Genomic DNA, 19680 nt, shown 5'->3' on the forward strand with positions numbered 1-19680 from the left:
GGTGTTTGCGGTGGTCATCCACAGCTTCCCAAATGCAAGTCAGAGCTAAAGTGTTCAAAAGCATGTCGCTGGAGTCTTCATTTACCTTGTGAGTTTTTCCCATGCACCATACGGAAGATAAAATACAATGAGATCATAACCCTTCAAAAGCTTAGTTTATTGTCCAATATTTTTCTGTAGTGGTTAATGGTGATTCTCAGAGATTAGAACAGAAGAGGTTACAGGAAGAGGCAAGAGTACAGACACATTGAGAAAACGATTTTCTAGCAGGTGAGAGCCACAGGTGAGTGGCCCGGTATAGCTTAGGATACCGAAGAGCTGCAATCCACGTGTGCGGGGGACCAACCCCTTCCGTCTCTAGGTAAGTAGTCTCCACCATTTACCAAATCTACCCACACAATGTTACTATTTTCTGCATGCAATGACAAGAAATACTTTGGAAAAAGCTGTGAGAGTTTGTGAATCACAGACCCGCGTTTTACCCAGTGAAGATACTATGACTCAGAGAACTCAAAACCTTTTGGCTGACAGTTACCAGCAGTCTAGAAAGGGGCAGCGCCAGAACATGAATTCACATGTGCTTGACTCAAAAACCACTGTGCCATCCTGTGTCGCCAGTGGTATAATGACCGACTGCTTTAGGCAGACTGACAACTTTGCAGCCGCAGAATACCAACCCCGCTGGAGAAAGTCCCACATTTAAAAAATGTGTGGAGTGTATGCTACATTTCAAATGTAAGATGGTACTAAACTATTTGTCTCTCTGTAAAAATGAATCCCAATAGTCCAGCAATTCCACTTCTAGGTATATACCTAAGAAAAATTAAAACATATATCTACACAAAAACAGGTACATGAGTGGTGATAGTAGAATGATTCATAACAGTTCAAAACAGAGGAAATAATGTGAAAGTCCACCAACTATTTAATGATGATTAGAAAAAGAAGATGTGGACTGTCCTACAATGGAATATGATTCAGCTAGAAAAAAGAATAAAGTGCTGATACATTCACAACCTGGATGAACCTTGAAAACATTATGCTAAGTGAAAGAAGCCAATTACAAAAGGCTGCATATTCTATGATCCCATTCATATGAAATTTCTAGAAGAGGCAAATTCATAGAAACAGAATATATGGGGCTTGGGGAAAGCAAATGAGGAAATTCTGCTAATGGATACAGGCTTTCTTTCGGAGGTGATGAAAATATTCTAAAATTAAATGGTGGTGATTGCACAGCTCTGTGAATATATGAAAAGAGCTGTAAACTTTAAAAGGGTGAATTTTATGGGATGTGAATTATATATCAAGTAAAGCTATTACAAAAAAATTCCAAATTCCAACTCAGGCTACCATGTTCTTGTGATGATGAAGCTAGGAGTAGAGAAAGAAGGTTTGTGTACAGCTGATTTCCAGGAGGGATCTTAGGGGATCTTTTCAGTTTAGGGGAGGAGGGCCACCAGCAGTGATGGAGGTGGCAGTGATGGTGGGGACCCCGTTAGTAAGGAGAGACCTCTTCATATATAGAGCTTTTCATAGGCTGGAAAGAGCTGTGAGAGTTTGTGAATCACAGACCTGCGTTTTATCCAGTCAAGATACTATGACTTAGGGAACTCAAAACCTTTTGGCAGCAGGTTATCAGCAGTCTAGAAAGGGGCAGCACCAGAACGTGACATAAATGGGGGCGGGGGGCAGGGGTGGATGAACCACTGGTGTATAAAGAAGTAAAAGAGCCATACAAGGGCTTCCCTGGTGGCGCCGTGGTTGAGAGTCCGCCTGCCGATGCAGGGGACATGGGTTCGTGCCCCGGTCCGGGAAGATCCCACATGCCGCGGAGTGGCTGGGCCCGTGAGCCATGGCCGCTGAGCCTGCGCGTCCGGAGCCTGTGCTCCGCAACGGGAGAGGCCACAACAGTGAGAAGCCCGAAGAGCCATATAAAACCCAATCTGAAATTGACATTGTTATTCAATACTTTGAGGTCAAAGCACATTTTTAGGTTGAAATGCACTAATTATCCAGATAGCTTGTTGCCACCTACATACTCATGAAACAACTGACTCTGCAATAAATTTAAATATCTTTCACTATTTATAATGAAAAATTACTTTATAATTTATATTATCCATCATTAGGGATTACCTCATCATTTATATTACTTATATTCTATTACTTAATAATTGTATTGGTGGAGAACTGGCTCTAAGCCCAAGAGTTGATGTCCCCAACATGCCATGGGCATGCACCTTTGGACAATCTCCAAAGACTATGCCCACACTTCCTCACCCAAACATATTTAATAGAAATTCCTATTCTTTTCCCAGTGTTTCCAATGTGAGAGCAATTATATCAGATAGCTAAGGAAAATTTTTACAGTACTGTATTTCTCATTTTCCAAAGAGAAAAGTAAACAGAAGAACCAATGAGCATGAAGGTGGCTGGGTGGCATCTGCACCCTTGGTCCTCTTCTCAGCCTTTAAATATTAGTCTCACCCCTCCCTCCACTGTCCCCACAGCATGAGGTCACAGAGTGCTGTGAACCGTCAAATTAGCATTTCAGATCACAAGAGAGTAATATTTTCCCCAAATCACAACCCTATATAAATCTTTAGCCAGCGTATCTTTACAAATCTATTCCTAGACCACAGAGCAAGATTCTCACCCTATGGGGATTTTCTGGGCAGGATTCTCAGCACATGGGAGTTTTCCTACGGAATTCAAGGATAAGAATAGGCCTGGGGTTGCTAGCTAAGCACAACACAGCCTAACAAACAGCTGCCTCTTCTGACTGTCACCATTCCTTCCAGAGCAACGTCTCTGAGCAGGCCAGGCGTGTCTTCAGCACGCTCTGATAAACCAAATGCAAGCCTGTCCCAGTCCAAGTGGGCTCCACATATGGCTCACTAGACAGTCCTCTGCACTGGTCTACAGCATGGAGACTTGTGTCCTTATTTGCTGTAACCACGTGCTTAAAATGATTAACTCTGCACACAAACTCTCTCTCTCTCTCTCTCTTTCTCTCTCTCTCTCTCTCTCTCTCACACACACACACACACACACACACACACACAGGACTCAGATGTCTAAACCCTTTCCTCTTGGCCCACTCTTTTCACTGAATGTCAAAACCCGTGAAGGAGGATCCATGAAACACCCACATATCTTATCATTAATAAAGTGATTTTGCCCATGGCCAGGGGCTAATTAGTTCCATGTAAACATACAATCACAGAGCAACAAAGGACTTTGATATTTTGTCTTGTCTACTGACACTTCTCTGGAATTTTTAGAAGCAGCATGTTTCAAACTCGTCATCCACCTCAGAAGAGATGCTACAGCTTTATCTCAAATCGGATTATTCCACAGGTCTAGCCAACGACTTTTGGGATCAGACAGATGTGAGTTTGAATTCAGCCTACCTTCTAGCTTGAGAACTTTGGAAGAGTTTCCTAACCTTTGCCAACTCTCTTTCCTCATCTAAAATACTAGGACCATCTAACTGTCGTGGTTTGTGTGAGGACCACACAAGCTCATGCTTTTAATGCTCCCAACAGGTCACCAGGCATATATTAATGGTACATGGTGAATGTCCCTCTCTCCCTGCCCCAGCCAGTGTTCTGGTTGAATCATGACTTGCTTTCTCTTTCTCTTCCATCTATCCCCAACATGGTTTAAACGCCTCTGTCCTGACCCTCTGCATTTGATCCTGGGGACAGTCCCTGAGCATGGCTGGCAAGACGCAACACAATCTTACTCCAAACTCCCGTCTCACCCTCCACCAGGCACCACGCATGATTCAGAATTCTTCAGACACCAGCATGCTTACCCTTACACACCCCTTTCACTCTTCACGCTCAGAATGGCTTCTCCCAACTACAACTCCTCCTATCCTGTGAAGGCCCACCTCAGATGCATCTGCAACAGCATGTTTATTTACCCACTCTCATCCCACATGAGAACTAGTTGTTCCTTGGACCTTGCACTCAAAACCCATTGCATGTATCTTTTATCACGCCACTTACAAAGTGATATAATTCTTCATGGACTTGGTATCCTCAATACAGCATCAGCCCATGGGCAGAGACAGTCTTATGAGTAGACTTTATTTTTATCACAATAGACAACTTAGATATTAAACATTATGGAGACACAGTTAATGTTTGTGGGACAAATGAGGAGGTACAGGAGTGGTTGGGAAGTCCAGCTCCACCATCAGCCTTCCTCAAAGTCATAAAGTCAAGTGGTTTCAACTAGCCCTCTCATATATATATATGGGAGAAAAGCAGGCCTAAGGTTGCAGCTTGGTTACCCATAACTTGCTAATACCAATGATAAATCTCTAAGCCAAGGCTAAACCATTGATAAGATTTAGTAACAGCTCAAAGTCTCTAACACTATATCACTAGGTTCCTTATTTAATCAAATTATTTTGAAATGTATATTTTGCAATGATGAGTGATTAGAAGGCTCCTCTTATAAAGGATCATTCCAGTGTCCCATTGGCACATAATTTGAAGACAAATAATTTCCCCTTATTAGGCAGAAATCATGATTAGACTAACCTCTGATAGCTAGTTCTTGAGATCACAGGATGAAAATAACCACAAATGAATGAACAAACACTAAGGCCTTCCACGTAGACCATCTCAGGTGACCTCCGAAGGTTAACTCATGTAAGGGGGATGCTGGCATTCCAACCCTAAACCAACAAGCAATGGGCTGTTTTGCTGTCTCCCTCTTTCCAACAGGTACTAGATTCCAGAAGGGATTATACAGCCGCCCAAAGAAAGGGTGACTAGAGGGTAACCAGCTCTCAGGCATGTTCTCTCACTGATTTACTAAGGAGCCATGTGGTTTGGAAGCAGTTTCTAGAGTTACAGAAAGTTAATCAAGATACTCATTATTTTATCCTACCGTGAAATAACAGGCCCAAGCAGCCAACTCCAGGAACGTCCCCGGAGACTGTGTTTGCACACGTCAGGAAACAAAGCAGGGTGTTCAAAACACCTGCTGTTACAGCATTTGTGTCCCTTCAGAGAATCTGAATAACACTTAGAAAATGGCTTCACAGAGAAATGGTCTCCCCAGAGATCCAAAATTCTGCAGGAATCCCACAACGGGGACTGTCCTACATGCTCTCACAGAAATCCTCCCTATCATCCAGGGGCTATGGCTTGGTCTATCTCAGGGCTTCTCAGACTTTCCATTCATACACAGCACCTTTCCTAATTTTAAGCCATATTTAAAGGTAAGTTTCTGAAGGTCCAGGACAGCATTCCTTCCACACCTGGTCACCTTCCTTCACTCTCATGGAACTGAATGATTTATAATGTATAAAAGCCCGTGGGGTTCCAGTGGAGAGACACAGTGAGAAGAATACATTACTTGGAGCTGGGCAGACGTGAGCCAAACACAGAAATAAAAACCTTGGCTCAGTGACTTCAGCTCTGTGAGGTGAAATAAGGATACCACGCCCACCTCGCTGGATGATTTGCAAGGACTAAATGAGCTAATATAATAACCTGCAAAAGGTTGCCAGGGTGCCTGGTGCCCAGCTGAGGTCAATCATGAATTCGTTTGCATGGTCTTTTAAAAGGGGGACTTTGAATCTTCTAGATTCTCTTCCATATCACCCATTACTCCTTACTGCTGAATGGACTACCTGGAGGACGTGTGTGGATAGACAATGTCTGTAAGAGGGGACACCAGAACAGCTGCCCTAAGTACACACAGCCTGCATCTTACACACTCACATGACAGGCCAGCAGGAGAAAGGGACCCACAGGCCAGCAGAAATGACCAAGAATGATGAACGTCTGGGCTCTCCCTTTACCTACCAGGAAAAAAGGAACTTTGGTTTTCTAATTCCCCATGATGACGCTAATTCATGTCCCCTGGCTTAACTAGTCAGAGAAATGGACATGGGAGAAAGAATTTGTTAGAAATTAGATAAACAGAACACAGTGAAAATGACACCACCAAATCAGCTCTGTCTCAGAGGGCTTCACACACCCAAGAGCGGGAACCGTCCAAATAGATACATTTTCCTAAAGGCAACTGCTTACTCATCATTAAGTTTGGCAAAGTCATGGATATCTATTTATAATATCATAAGAAAAAGAGAGCATAACATAGGCTTTTCAAAGTTTGGCTAGAGGGAATAGTCTCATAAAGACTCTACCCTAGATTTATTAAAAATAAATACAATAATTAAAGCCTAGAAAAGTAGAAAGCTAAAAATATTTCCTCAGACATGAAACAAACTATCCTCATGTCAATATTCAAATCCAGTGAGATTTGAATGTATTTCTGCTTTGACAGTAAAAGAAACACTGCTTTTTCTCTTCAATGAAAGGAATTATGGATATCAAAAAATAGTATTTTGATTTGTACAAATGCTTCAAGTACCAAACTTAACCAAATTTGGGAAGAATAAACACATACATAAGTTGATTACTAAGAATTGATAAAAATACCAAGTGGAAATGCGTAAGATAGCTGTAGCCTTAACATTTAAACTGGAAATGTTTGTATCTGGAGAACAGACAGAGAAGATATAAAAAGAAATTAGTCCAGTGCAAGAAGGTTTCCTGTGCTACACAGATTTCAAAGAGGTCTTCAAGTAAAGATTAGATGTTCACTGTCATGAAATTTGGAAAATGGAAAACAAGAGATTCTAGAATGAGAAATTTATTCTATCAAATTTCTCATAGAATAAACACTACATACCAGAGTTTCTTAACTGCAGCATTATTGGCATTTGCTGGGGCAGGGATGTTGCTGGGGGGAGCTGTCTGAGCACTGGAGACTGTTTAGCAGTATTGCTCCCCTCTACCTAGGAGATGCCAGTAGCTCAAGACAATAGTCTTGACAATCAAAATGTCTCTAGACATTGACAAATATCCCTGGTTTGGGCGCGTGGGTGGGGCCTGGCATCACCCTCCCTCCCACTGAGATCACTGCTACATACAAAGTTAGTATCTCAAAGAAGTTTCCGAGTTGTGACATAACAGGAGGACTACACGTAAAAAGGGAGCATACCAATCTTTTCTTCGTACTTCCATTTTCTTGTCTACTTACTGTGCCAATATTATCCTGTAAACAGAATGTGCTACACATATTAATCCAAACCGTATCCTAATCTGTACAACACACAATTTCACCACAATGAACCATGGGTTTCACAAAATAGTTAGATAACGGAAACCAGATAAATGTGCTTGTTACCACAGTAACAAAGACAGCACAGTTTGGTAAATGAAATGAACACTGTCAAAATTTGTAAGCAAGGCCTTCACCTAATCCATTTCAAAAACCTGAACAGGAACCCTGAATGTCCTAAAGAAGCGTCCTTTGATCTCTCTCAGCTACCTGGCTGCTTTTGTCTCGCTTTGCAGATGGGTAACAGAATTAGAAGCCAAGTACGCACCCGCGGAAGAGGCTATATGACCTTCACAGGGGTCAGCCATGAAGTATAAGAAGAAAGAAAGCTAGCTGCCTATCCCCACCTCTCTTCTCCCCTTGCAGCTAAGGGCTTTCTGCCTTCAGTCCCAAGAGTCAACTGAGCCTTTTCTTATCAATTGGCCTGGAAGCTCTGGGTGGGGACAGCACAATAGTTACTTAAGATAAAGAGGAGAGTCTCCTGTCCTGTCCCAGTACCATCACCACCACCCCGCCATCATCACCACCATTATCAACATCAAAACCACCATCCCACCATTAACACCATCAAAACCACCATCCCACCATTAACATCACTTCCACCATCAATACCACCACCATGATGATCACCACCACCACTGTTTCCATCATCAGTACCACCACCATCACCACCATCACGATCACCACCACCACCATTTCCATCATCAGTACCACCACCATCACCACCATCACCATCACCACCATCACCATCACCACCACCACCATTTCCATCATCAGTACCACCACCATCACGATCACCACTACCATTAGCTGGAAGGTACAATTCCTATAGCAAGGAATCCTGCAACCCTGCATTGTGCTCCAGCACAAGCTAAGCCCTTCTTAGACATAAGCCCACTAAAGTTTCCCAGCACACACTTCTTACCCACACTAGACTTTTCCACTTCTAGAACGTCAATATTTCCAAAACTTGCCCAAGTTGTTTTCTTGGCCTGCAACTTCTGCTCTACACAAATCCTTAATCTACCACTTTATGAAGCCAAGGTGGAAACACATTGGACATGCAGAAAATACTGAAACTGTTCACAAATTGCAGAAATTCTCTCCATGTTACAAAGCAAGTTTTCCAGTGGATGAGCATTCATTTATTTAACTCTTACACAGTGCTTCCAGGTGCCAGGTGCTGTTCTTAATATTTTACAGTTATTAACCATCTTGCTCCTATAACAACCCAATGAAACAACTACTATCATTATTATCCTCTTTTTAAACTAATAGACTTTATATTAATTTTACATATATTAATTATGGATAATTAATATATCAGTTTATATTTTTAAAGCTGCTTTCATTTCGTCATAAAATTGAGGGAAAGGTAGAGATTTCCCACGTGCCCCTTGACCTCACACATGCAGAGCCTCCCCACAATCAACATCCTCCACCAGAGTGAACCTACACTGACCAACCATTATCGCCAGAAGCTACAGTCCTCTTTTCACAGATGAGGAAACTGAGGCACGGGGACATTAAGAAACTTGCCTATGGTCATAGTAAACGGCAGAGCTGAGATTCGAACCCAGGAAGCAGTCTCTCCAGGGTCTCTAAACCACTCCAGTCTGCAGCCACTCTAAACTGAAAACAGTTCCAAAGCTACTTTTATGTTATACCTTTTGTAATATGTAATACTTTTTGTAAATTTGTAAGTTACACTTTTTAAATAAATGTCACAGACTCATACCGAGCTCCAGGAACCTTCGGTCTGCTGATTTGCAGTCTTTTTTCCTAACAACAGAACCCTATGTTCAAAAGCCTTGAGCCCTCCGCCCAGAGCACTTTGGGGTAAATCTGGGGCCATTTTAAACACAGTTTAGAAACCACCGATTTTACTTCGACCTTTTCTTTTTGCAGACGCGGACACTGAGGCCGCAAGAGGGAAAGTCGTTTGCCAGAGAACCACGGAGCTAGCTGATAACAGAGCGGAAACAAGGACACAGGAGTTCTGGTACCAACCAGCCACGCTTCGATTATTCCTTGGCACCCTGGCTAATCGACAAAAACATAAAAGTGCAGTTTATTATCTGAAAGTTTAGAGATGTGGCTAAAGACACATGGAAACAATTCCACAGGAAAACCAAAAGATAACCACTCACTCAGACATGCCTCTCTAAACCTTCAGGGTCAAATATCCTAGTGTGAAATCTAGGATCCGGGGCTGTATCTCTCAGCTATGGAGTCCAAAGCCCTTTTCAGGCAAATCTGGGCAACCAAGTCACCGGCACAGTTGGCCAGGGAGAAACTAGAACAAAAACTTCGGGGATCTGAGTTGATGGCTGGGCAAGAACTAAAACCCGGGTCCTCTGTCTGTCTGTCCATCGGTGTCCAATGTACCCACAGCCCCAGGCTCTCCCTCCCAGCCCACACCTTGGAAGAGCCATTTACCTGCGTGTGGAGGAGACACAGCCGCTCCTAGGTAGCTGCTCCGTAATTGATCTACGGGTTGACCTTGAGACCTTTACATCTTAAACCTTTCCATGACTAAGTTCCTCCCTGCGGATAAGTATTCCTCCCTCCCTGAGGAGTTGTTGCGAAATGATTGAACACACCTGGCCACGGAGTGAAAGTGCCTCAGACAGAGGCACGAGATGGGGTGTCTGTGCTGTTACCAGGACGGTTTCCGTCCCTCATTCATTGCAGCTGCTCAAACCAAAGTCTCCAGGCAGAGAAAAAGATTTCTGGAAAAATTGTGGTTTTAACAAATGAGTAAGACCACCTACTGCTCTGTGGTCTCATACTGAGATTAAGTGTGATCCTATATCCTTTGCTTAGGGTTTTTTCCCCTAGATCCAGGCATGATGCAAGCTTAATAAAAAATGTTATGTATCTTCCTGTAAAAATACTAATTTGATAGGAAAAAACTCTTTTAGCTTTTATTTTATCATGAGAATTTTTCTTTCCTAGAAACTTAATTAAAAGTTAGTGCTAGAGGGCTTCCCTGGTGGCACAGTGGTTGGGCGTCCACCTGCCAATGCAGGGGACACGGGTTCAGGCCCTGGTCCGGGAAGATCCCACATGCTACAGAGCAACTAAGCCTGTGCACCACAACTACTGAGTCTGCGTGCCTAGAGCCCATGCTCTGCAACAAGAGAAGCCACCGCCATGAGAAGCCCGTGCACCGCAAGGAAGAGTAGCCCCTGAGCACCGCAAGGAAGAGTAGCCCCCGCTCGCCGCAACTAGAGGAAGCCCATGCACAGCAGTGAAGACCCAACACAGCCAAAAATAAATAAACAAAAAATAAATAAATTTATTTAAAAAAAAGTTAGTGCTAGAGGTTTTATTTTCTGGCATCTTTCATTTGTTCTCATTAAATAAAGGAAAGTGTATAAATAAGAGATAAGCATGTACCTACACCTATAATAGGGCAAAAGAAATCGTACGGTTGTGTCAGTCTATTTATTAGCAAGTGAAAAATGATAACAATAATAATAAAGAACTCCAGTGAGAGCCTAAGATCTTATTAAAATTATCCTATGTGTAACTAATAAATTTTCTCTGGCATTACATGGGCTCCAAAAGGTAGGACCTTTCTTTATTCACCTTCTCAAAGCATTTTGTTCCATTTTCCTGGGGCTGTTTTAATGTTTGGTTTCCCTGGGCAGTCAGCTGTCAATCTCCCCAGGATTGGGATTTCCATTTCATTGGTCTTTAATCTTGCAAAGCATCCAGGCTATTCTTTTCATAGATTATAAATAAGTAAATAAAACAATCTGCAAGTAAGGAAAAAAAGGCATACAAGCTGCTTACACTTCCACAGCAAAGCATTCTGTACCTACTCACTTTATTTATTCTTGAGTTACAGCAAATGACAATTTCCATCTGGACGTTTTTTTCATAAAAGGCATTTTGCATCTCATCCTGTGATAATTTGAAAAACTGTGTACACTGTGTAACCATAAATAAAATAGCTTACAGCACCACTCCAAAAATTATTCTCCAACATCATGCATACTAAAGCTAGCTGTTCCAGCCCAGCCAAAAGAAACAGCGTCAGATGGCTGCACGATGGACGGGAAGAAATAAAATGGCATGTCTCTGGCATGTTCTCTGCTATGCTGCCGATTATCTTGTGGGGCTCCAGACTTTGATAAATCTTCTTAATTGGACACTTAGCCTGGCCACTGGGTTAAAGCAATCAAGTAAGAGAAGACTCTTTGTCATCCATTTGTCCTCTGTGCCTTGTCTATACCACGGGTATCCTCTGAATTCAGCCACTTCAGGGGCCATACATATCCAGCCCATATCCAAGCAACATCAAGTGAAAGCAAAAGTGTGACCCCAGCTGCAGCCTGATAAAAGCCACCTGTCTCACATACACTGTTCTCAACTACAATAAGCTGGGCAATTCTCTTAAGTCACCCATAGACTGATAGTCAAGTCACATCATTACCATGTTTCACCCACTGCCAGAAGGATGGCTCATCCCCAACTCAAAGAATTAAACTGTGCTGTGAACTACCCACAAGGAAGGGATGGAAGAAGAAAGAAAGAAAGTTAAACTTGTGCCCACCAAGTAGAAAGACTTACATTGAATATACAGTTATGATTAGAAAATACCACAAATTATAATTTACAGGAGGATAAACTGAGGCTCAGTAAGGTCAAATGATATTGTGACTGCCAGTACTAGAGCTGTATTTAGAATGAGACACAGGGTCTTAGCTAAATCCATCCCTGGAATTAAAAGACAGTCTCCTTCAAGAAGGCTGTGTCCTGTCCTTGTAAATGATGGTGGAAATTCAATCTTGTCATGGATTCCTTTACCCTTCTCTTCTTCTGCTCCTTGTTCCAATTAAGCTAGAGAATTCTTTCTATGAAAAAAAAATATAGTCAACCACTTCCCAGATTATCCTATATGTAAATGACTTATCTTTGGAATGGCTATCCTGATTGACTAAGAATCTTTAGACTTTCATATTAAGAGCATCATATAAAGCAAGGAACTATGAACCACTTTTACTGTGATTCCTCTACCACTTTACTATTGTTTTCAACACTGAACAGTCCCCATTGTTAATATTTTCCTGTATAAAGAGACTTCATTACCAAAACACAGAGTTCATCCATCCATCCATCCATCAGCAATCTCTGGTGTTTCGTCCACAGTGTCTACCATTCCATATAACCCACCATGTGAAATGTATGTGGAATTATTGCTAGCAGGTGGTAAAACAAAATCTGCATTCCCAGCTAGGGGCCATGAGGTCAGGCGGCCATGTGTTGGGCTCCTTGGGGCCAGAGTGAAGAAAACTCTGGGAATGACAGGCACGTCCCCAGGAGAATGGGATATAACATTATCCAATGACAGGACAGTGGGCAAACATCTTTCCCTAAATCACTATTAGAGTACTCCAGGGAAAGAGAAAGGGCATGACTTAAACATATACCACCTATGATAGCAAATGTAAAAGTATATACTTGCTAGAGATGGGACTAATTGGAAATAAGGGAGTTGGGCTGAGAAGAGTGAGAAGGAACTCAACCGGCTTCTGCAGACTTAGATGAGATTTAGAAAGTTTAGGTGAGGAGTATGTAAGGCTTACATGGCATGCCCGTGCTATCGGGGAGGGTGGAGCTAGGACTCACATCAATGGGCTGGTGTACATTGCTATGTTGGGATACCTTCTGGTACATTCAGTCCGACCTCCTAAAGGAAGAAGCGCAAGACTTACAATAGTATGAATTGGAAAGAATGAAAAGGTGAGCTGGAGCCTGTGACAGAAGCTGGGTAGAAGAGGGAAAGTTAGAAGAGAGAGTAAGAATGAATGCTTGAAATCGCTGCACAAACTGGAGAAATTAAGTCATGATGTATTTCCACCCTGTTGCATATACTTGGTTACAGGAATGGAAAGACAAATGATAGCAGATATTATTTCACAATGTTTTGTTATACATGGACAATAAAAGCTCTATCTGCTTAATAAAAATAAATTACATAGGATTAATAATTTATTTGTTTCTGAAACATTTCTGTACTCTGTGTTTCCCCAACAGTCTAGCATTTACAAAGCTTATTACATCCCCTTTAAATGAATTTCACTGAATGCAAGCAAGGTGTGTCCCAATATAGATATGTAAAATCTCTATAAAGTAAAACTCATCTGAAGAAATTAGGAGACAACATCTCTAACTTTTTTTTTTCTATCTAGTAGAATCTGATTCAAAATTATCATCTACTGTATTTCCTGTTTATCTAAAAGGATACCCAACTCTTTTGTCAATGTGAAATAAAAATTGATTATGTTATTATTTTAGGAAACCACATATTACATGCATAAATAGACATTATTATAATCATCATATTTCATTGCAATAGTATCTGAGACTTTAAAGAATACCATCAAACAAAATTAATTTCATTTACAATAAATGAAGCATAAGATATGGAAAACCTTACTCAGTTGTGTTCAAGATCTAGCAATTCACTATGAGTGAGAAAAAATTACTTCATCAAAGATGAGAGTTTTTCTCCAGCTCTTTCTTCTGATGCCTAGACAGTATATTGTCTCCAAATGAGCATAAAATTAAAAAGTCCCTCTGATTAGATTTTATAACATAAATTTACATTCAGTGCTCTAAGTATCATGAATTCTGCGTATATATTAAGATGGAAATATGTCCATTTTCAAATGTTTATAAGGCATTTGCTTGAATGACGGTTTTATTGTCTACTAATCATAATATGAAAACATTGGCCACATTCTTTACTAGAAACCTTCACACAATGATACAAGAAAGTCATCCAAAACCCTTAGCAAAACCTACCAGATCTACTGATGAGAAGAAAATATCAACCACAGGTGTCATTCACAACTAAGAGAAGAATATTTCCCAAAATCAGAACAAGGGTTTTTAAGTTAGAAGATCCTGGAATGAATCTACCTTCATGATTCTATGTTGGGAAAGTTAAAAATGTCTGTGTCTCAGCTTTATCTATTAAATGGGAATAAAATCCTTTACTTTGCAGGGTTTTCACCACGACTGACGTAACACTCAAAAAACTTCTAGAAACATGCCTGATACATAGCAGCTCTGCTGTAAATATTACACCATTTCATAGATGGCTATTCAATAAATGTTACAGCATTTCATACATATGTCTCAATTTTGTGTGATTCATTGCCATCCAAGGCTTAGTGCACTCGATGCTGAGTTGGAGAAGATCTGGTCCCCATGGGTCATGATGGATCTGTAAGCAGATGGGCATTTGACCCAAATAAAACATAGACTTGTATTTTTCAAATGTTAAATCAACCACTTCTTGACTTATCTAGTAAGTGCTTCCAATCAGTAGTTACTTTTAAGATGCAGCTTTCAGAAAACTGTTTTCTTGAAGTAAAATTTCATTAAAGAATGAAAAAAAAAGCCTCTGGCCAGTAGACAAGAAGCTGTACCAACCAGAGGACCTTGACTGCTCACTGACTAGGGTTCATCAGTTGTAAGATGGAGCTCTCCTACCTAATACAGTAAAGATGATCACTGAACACAGACACATGTAAGAAGTATTGGGCCTCGGAGTTGTTAAAGGAGAGCAAGAGGAAGGACGGAAATCTAAACACTCTGTTGCACATTCCAGAGGACAAACACTTACCAAAGAAAACTTAAAGGATCTTAATTTAACTTAGTGCATGTGTTAGAAGATGAAAAATTAGCATTTCTTTTCACATTCCTTTAAAATCAGTATTTTTATAATTTTTTCATCCTCTATCTTTTTTTCTTTCAGTTGGCAAGGTGTCAAAAGGCTATAAAGAGAGAAAATACTTCCAGATGGTGGGTCTAAGCAAATTGGGCGGAATTTTCCTTTAAATAAAATGGAAAATGTATGTAATAGAGGACACGCTGAACACCTATCAAATCAAAACGACTGCTGCCTGCATCGTTATAATTCACTCACTGCTCTACCGCCTCCCTCTATTTCAAAGAGTTTCCCAAATTCACAACATGTTCTGCAATGCTAGAGTTTGCATCAGGTCTCTGATTCAGCGCAAAGATACAGACTGTGAAATCTTCCGTTGTTAGAAAACATTCTTCTTGGGAACACAGTTGAGAAAGCTGAGCAACAACAAAATAATATTTAAAAAGAAATTTGTGTCCTTTCAAAGTCAGCTTTAACCTGTGCTCGCTCAGCTCAATAAAATCCATGGGTCTCAGGGGTAACATCAAAAAAACTCACTTTGACACTCCAAGTATACATTTTACTCTAATCATTGTGTTGTTTTGGAGGGTTGTCAGTTAAAATAAGGGAGGCAAATGAAATGATGGTAGAGGGTCATCAGATCATAGATTAACTCTCCAAGCTCTTAGAAAAACTTACTCTTAATTTCTTCGACCTTCAGTTGGGGGGTTGAATTTTATTTGTTTCACCCTTTCCACTCTAAAATCCATAAATGACGGAGAAAAGCGTTGAGATTTGGAGATGGGGGAAGTCAGGGAAGGTAGGGGTTAACCAGTGGCAGCGTTGGTCCACTCTAACCCATTTCTGATCACTGGTAACTACGGGGTGAGACCCCAAGTCATTATTCATCAAAGGCAGGCCCCGCACTACCCAGCAACTAGATGCAGGCGAGCCTCTCAGGGCCCCGAGGCGGGGGAGAGCAGACACTGTTAGCTGCAGGTCTTGCCCGCCTCCTTCCCCAGGCAGGACTGTCTCCCCCGTGTACTGGCTGGAAGCTGTTGGCCCAAGGTCAGGAATACTGTCAAAGGCAACAGGAAAATTGCAGTGTATCAAGTCCAAGCCCTGGCCTTCACCGACGTATGGCTACACGAATACACACAACGTTTTCAAGACTTAGATTTGTCCTGCTTCTAATTTAGAAGAGTGCGTTCAGATCAATAACTCAAAACCAAGGGCGATTTTAGTCCCTCCACCTGGGAACATCTGGGAATGTCTGGAGACAATTTGGGCTGTCACAACCAGGGGATGCTACTGGCATCTAGTGAGTACAGGTTGGGGATGCTGATAAATTTCCTATAATGAACAGGAAAGCTCCCCATAAGAAGAAACTATCCTACCCAAAGTAGTGCCAAGGTTGACAAACTGCTCCAGCCTAAAACAAGAAACAAAACCCCCTGCAATTTAGGGAGCACTGTGCCCTGTGATGAGAGAAGGACTTGGTATGACCAATTACCAGTCGTAATGATCAGACCCCCTCCATGATTGCAATGAAAGCCTTGCCATTTGCTCACAATTCCTGTCCCAACAGGAAAGCTCCTTATCCCCTGCGTGTGACACGTATTCTCCACAGCTCACAAGCTGTAAGCTATGGAAAACTATAAGCTCCTTACCACTGAAACTTTTCTCAGCTGCTAAAATCGGAAGGCTGCGACAGTCATTGGACAGCTTCCTAATTATATTTTATATCCTATACAGATTCTCTTTTTATTCTGCCATGTAACAAATGAGAGGCAATTGATAGCAAGCATTTCAACTCTCTGCTATATTATTTTAAGATGCTGCTGCTTTTACATTTTACCCCAAAGAAGTCCCCCTAGAATATAAAAACCAGTTGGACACAATTCATGAACAATTGTTTTTCAAAGAACATTTTTTTCAATGTTATAAGCTGCAACTTCTAATTGAATATTTGATTCCACTGGATTGTATAGGCAGAATGTATTTATTGTTTCTACTTAATGCACATCATTTGCTTTGATAAAACATTTTTTTAATTTCTCACGTAAATCTACATTTATTTAAGCCCTGAATGGGATCTCAGTCTGTGCATTTTTCTTTTCAACTACCCACACCCATCTGACCCAGTTATTCCTTGGCACTGCCTATAACCTGCAAAGTAGGAACCGACTATTACTTCTTACAGTTTTCAAAGTTAAGAGGAATAAGAATGATCCTGAAGGTTCATTCCACCTGATTCCATAACTGCATTCCTGTCTCTGGAGACATTTTTCCTTCACTTCTGTGCTGTATCTTTATTGCCACAGATACTCAGATCCACATGACCCTGGCCTATCAGTCATTCTGTCTGATAATTTCATTTTACCATTTATTAAAGCCCTCCTGTCTTAGTCAGCTTGGGCTGCTATAACTCATTACCAGAGACTGGGTGGCTTTTTTTTTTTTTAGACTAGGTGGCTTTAAGAGCTAATATTTATTTTCACAGCTTTGGAGGCTAGGAAGTCCAAGACCAAGACGTTAGCAGCTTTGGTGTCTGGTAAGAACCCTCTTCCTGGTTCACAAAGGCTGTTTTCCTGCAGTGCCCAACACTGCACAGAAAGAGAGGTGGGTGGGGGAAAGAAAGGGGGGAGGGGGAAGCAGTCTCATGCCTCTTCTATAAGGGCACTAATCCCATTCACGAGGGCTCCACCCTCAGGATCGAATCACCTCCCAAATGCCCCACTCCTGACATCATCACATTGGGATTAGAAATTTAACATGAACTTCAGAGGGACACTACCATTCAGTCCATAGCACCTTTTATATGAAAGATGGAGCAAAATTAGGGCACACGCTCCATTTTCCAAGTTCTTTTCCTTGGTAGGAACAGCGCTGGACTTCAGTCCACAATGATCAGACGCCCTCCCGTGATTCCAGTCAAAGCCTTGCCATTTGCTCGAAATCCCTGCCACCCAACAGGAGTGATCTTTATCCTCTGCATGTGACAACTGCCCTCCCTAGATGACAAATACTGAGGGCATGCTAAATGGCAAGATTCTTAAGATCAGGAACTCTGATATCTGTCTTTATACACAGAAAGCAACAAACTTGTCCTAAATACACTCCTGATGTTAATGAGGACGAGTAACGGGGTTTACTCTACTTGAAACACCCTGGTGCTGAGAGGGGCTCAGGTGGCCAACCACCTGAGCATCTTAACCATTTAGGACAAAGTAAAGCACAAATAGAACATGTCTTGGCCAGACTGTGTGCCTCATTTAGGAAGTAAAGGCAGAGGCAGAGGAAGGGTGGTACAAAATCATGATCACGGTCATGCTCAGTGAGGGAAACCTGCACCTCTGAGCTGAGGATCAAAGGGGACAAGGTGATGACGGACTTTGGATGCTGACTTCCTAGCTACCTTGTCTCCTGGGTACAGCTGGGCAACCTTTGTGATGCTGTAGGTGCCCAAGAAGTCGTAGCCCATGGACGGACCCAATAGTGTCTTGACAGCGGGGATAGCGCTCGAGGCCTCAGGACTTCCCTGGGGGTCCAGTGGTTAGGACTCTGTACTTCCACTGCAGGAGGTGGGGGGGAACGGGTTCGATCCCTGGTTGGGGAACTAGGAACCCACATGCCACGTAGCATGGCCAAAATAACAAAAACAAACAAAAAACAGGCGGCCTCAGCTTTCCTGGGGTCTGCATCCATGCACAAGTGCACAGCAGATTTAAATGTTTATAAATGACAACCACATGACTTCTGTTTATTAATCTGGGGAGCGTTTCACTTTCCTCAAGAACCCATGTATGTCAAGATACAGCAAAGCCCAACTAAATCAACATATAACCAGTAAAAACAAATCAAGTTTTCAGAAGGGCAAATTAAGAACAACTTTTGTTTGTCTGTGGTGTCAGAGAAAAGTTACAACTAAGCAGACGCTCTTTGATGTGCATCCTCAAAGCCCTACTAGTACATCTGCAGCCAAACCCCTGGCTTCAGGACGTGCTCTGCTGGGCCCCTGGCTACCATATTGGTTCCAGATGGAGTTCAAATACTGGAAGGGAGTTTGCCCAAGGGCAGCACCACTGCATTTCTCCTTGGTGTTGTTTGCTGGTACATGTGCTCACATGGCACTAGAGTGAACAATCATGAACCAGTGCACTGGACATTTTGTGCACTGGACATTTCTCTAGTGCACATGGCACTAGAGTGAACAATCATGAACCAGTGCACTGGACATTTTCCAAAAGTGGACCAGAGAGTCTACTGAAACTCATGGGGATGCCCACCTTTGTCACTGGCTCACATGTATGTCACCATGCACATGATACATATTGTCACTGTGCATCTTTCTCTCCCCCACCCCCTTGCCAGTTTCCCTTCTTTTAAGTAATAACAGCAGCATTCACGCACAGAGCAGTGCAGGAGGCTGTATGAGGTTCAACCTTTCTGTTTATGCAGCACCTCTTGGTAAAAAGTTACACCATTATAATTTACCTGAACTATAATATTTGTCACTACCCAGAATACCCAAGAGAATTATGGTATTTGAACACATAGAAAGGGAAAAGGAGACCCAGGAAGCATTTTTGACTTGACCGGGTTACTCATGTGCTGGAGAGAAGGGGAAATATTAAATATCTGACATTAAATACCTAAGAGAAGACTTAGGATTTCTAGTGCGCTGCTGGTGAATGTTTGCCTTCTATGAAGGCAACTTTCAAAGGAGAATGAGGGCTTCCCTGGTGGCGCAGTGGTTGAGAGTCTGCCTGCCGATGCAGGGGACACGGGTTCGTGCCCTGGTCCGGGAAGATCCCACATACCGCGGAGCGGCTGGGCCCGTGAGCCATGGC

At 42.0% G+C, this 19680-nt stretch overlaps 1 protein-coding gene across 4 annotated transcripts in view; it reads right to left on the reverse strand.

The window, feature by feature from the left end:
- The window catches only part of SEMA5A (semaphorin 5A), a 477675-nt gene that overhangs the window by 322694 nt on the left and 135301 nt on the right, over positions 1 to 19680 (reverse strand). The window contains exon 1 of one of the 4 annotated variants that reach the window (XM_027125306.1): positions 9598 to 10020. The exons of the other annotated variants lie outside the window; for them this stretch is intronic. The gene's annotated coding sequence lies outside the window, so the exon portion shown is untranslated. Of the gene's footprint in view, positions 1 to 9597; positions 10021 to 19680 lie in introns of those variants that run through there. 4 annotated transcript variants of the gene reach the window in all.

The sequence above is a fragment of the Aethalodelphis obliquidens genome, unplaced genomic scaffold, assembly GCF_003676395.1.
Source record: "Aethalodelphis obliquidens isolate GAN/ISIS:26980383/991018 unplaced genomic scaffold, ASM367639v1 scaffold29, whole genome shotgun sequence".
NCBI lineage: Eukaryota > Metazoa > Chordata > Mammalia > Artiodactyla > Delphinidae > Aethalodelphis > Aethalodelphis obliquidens.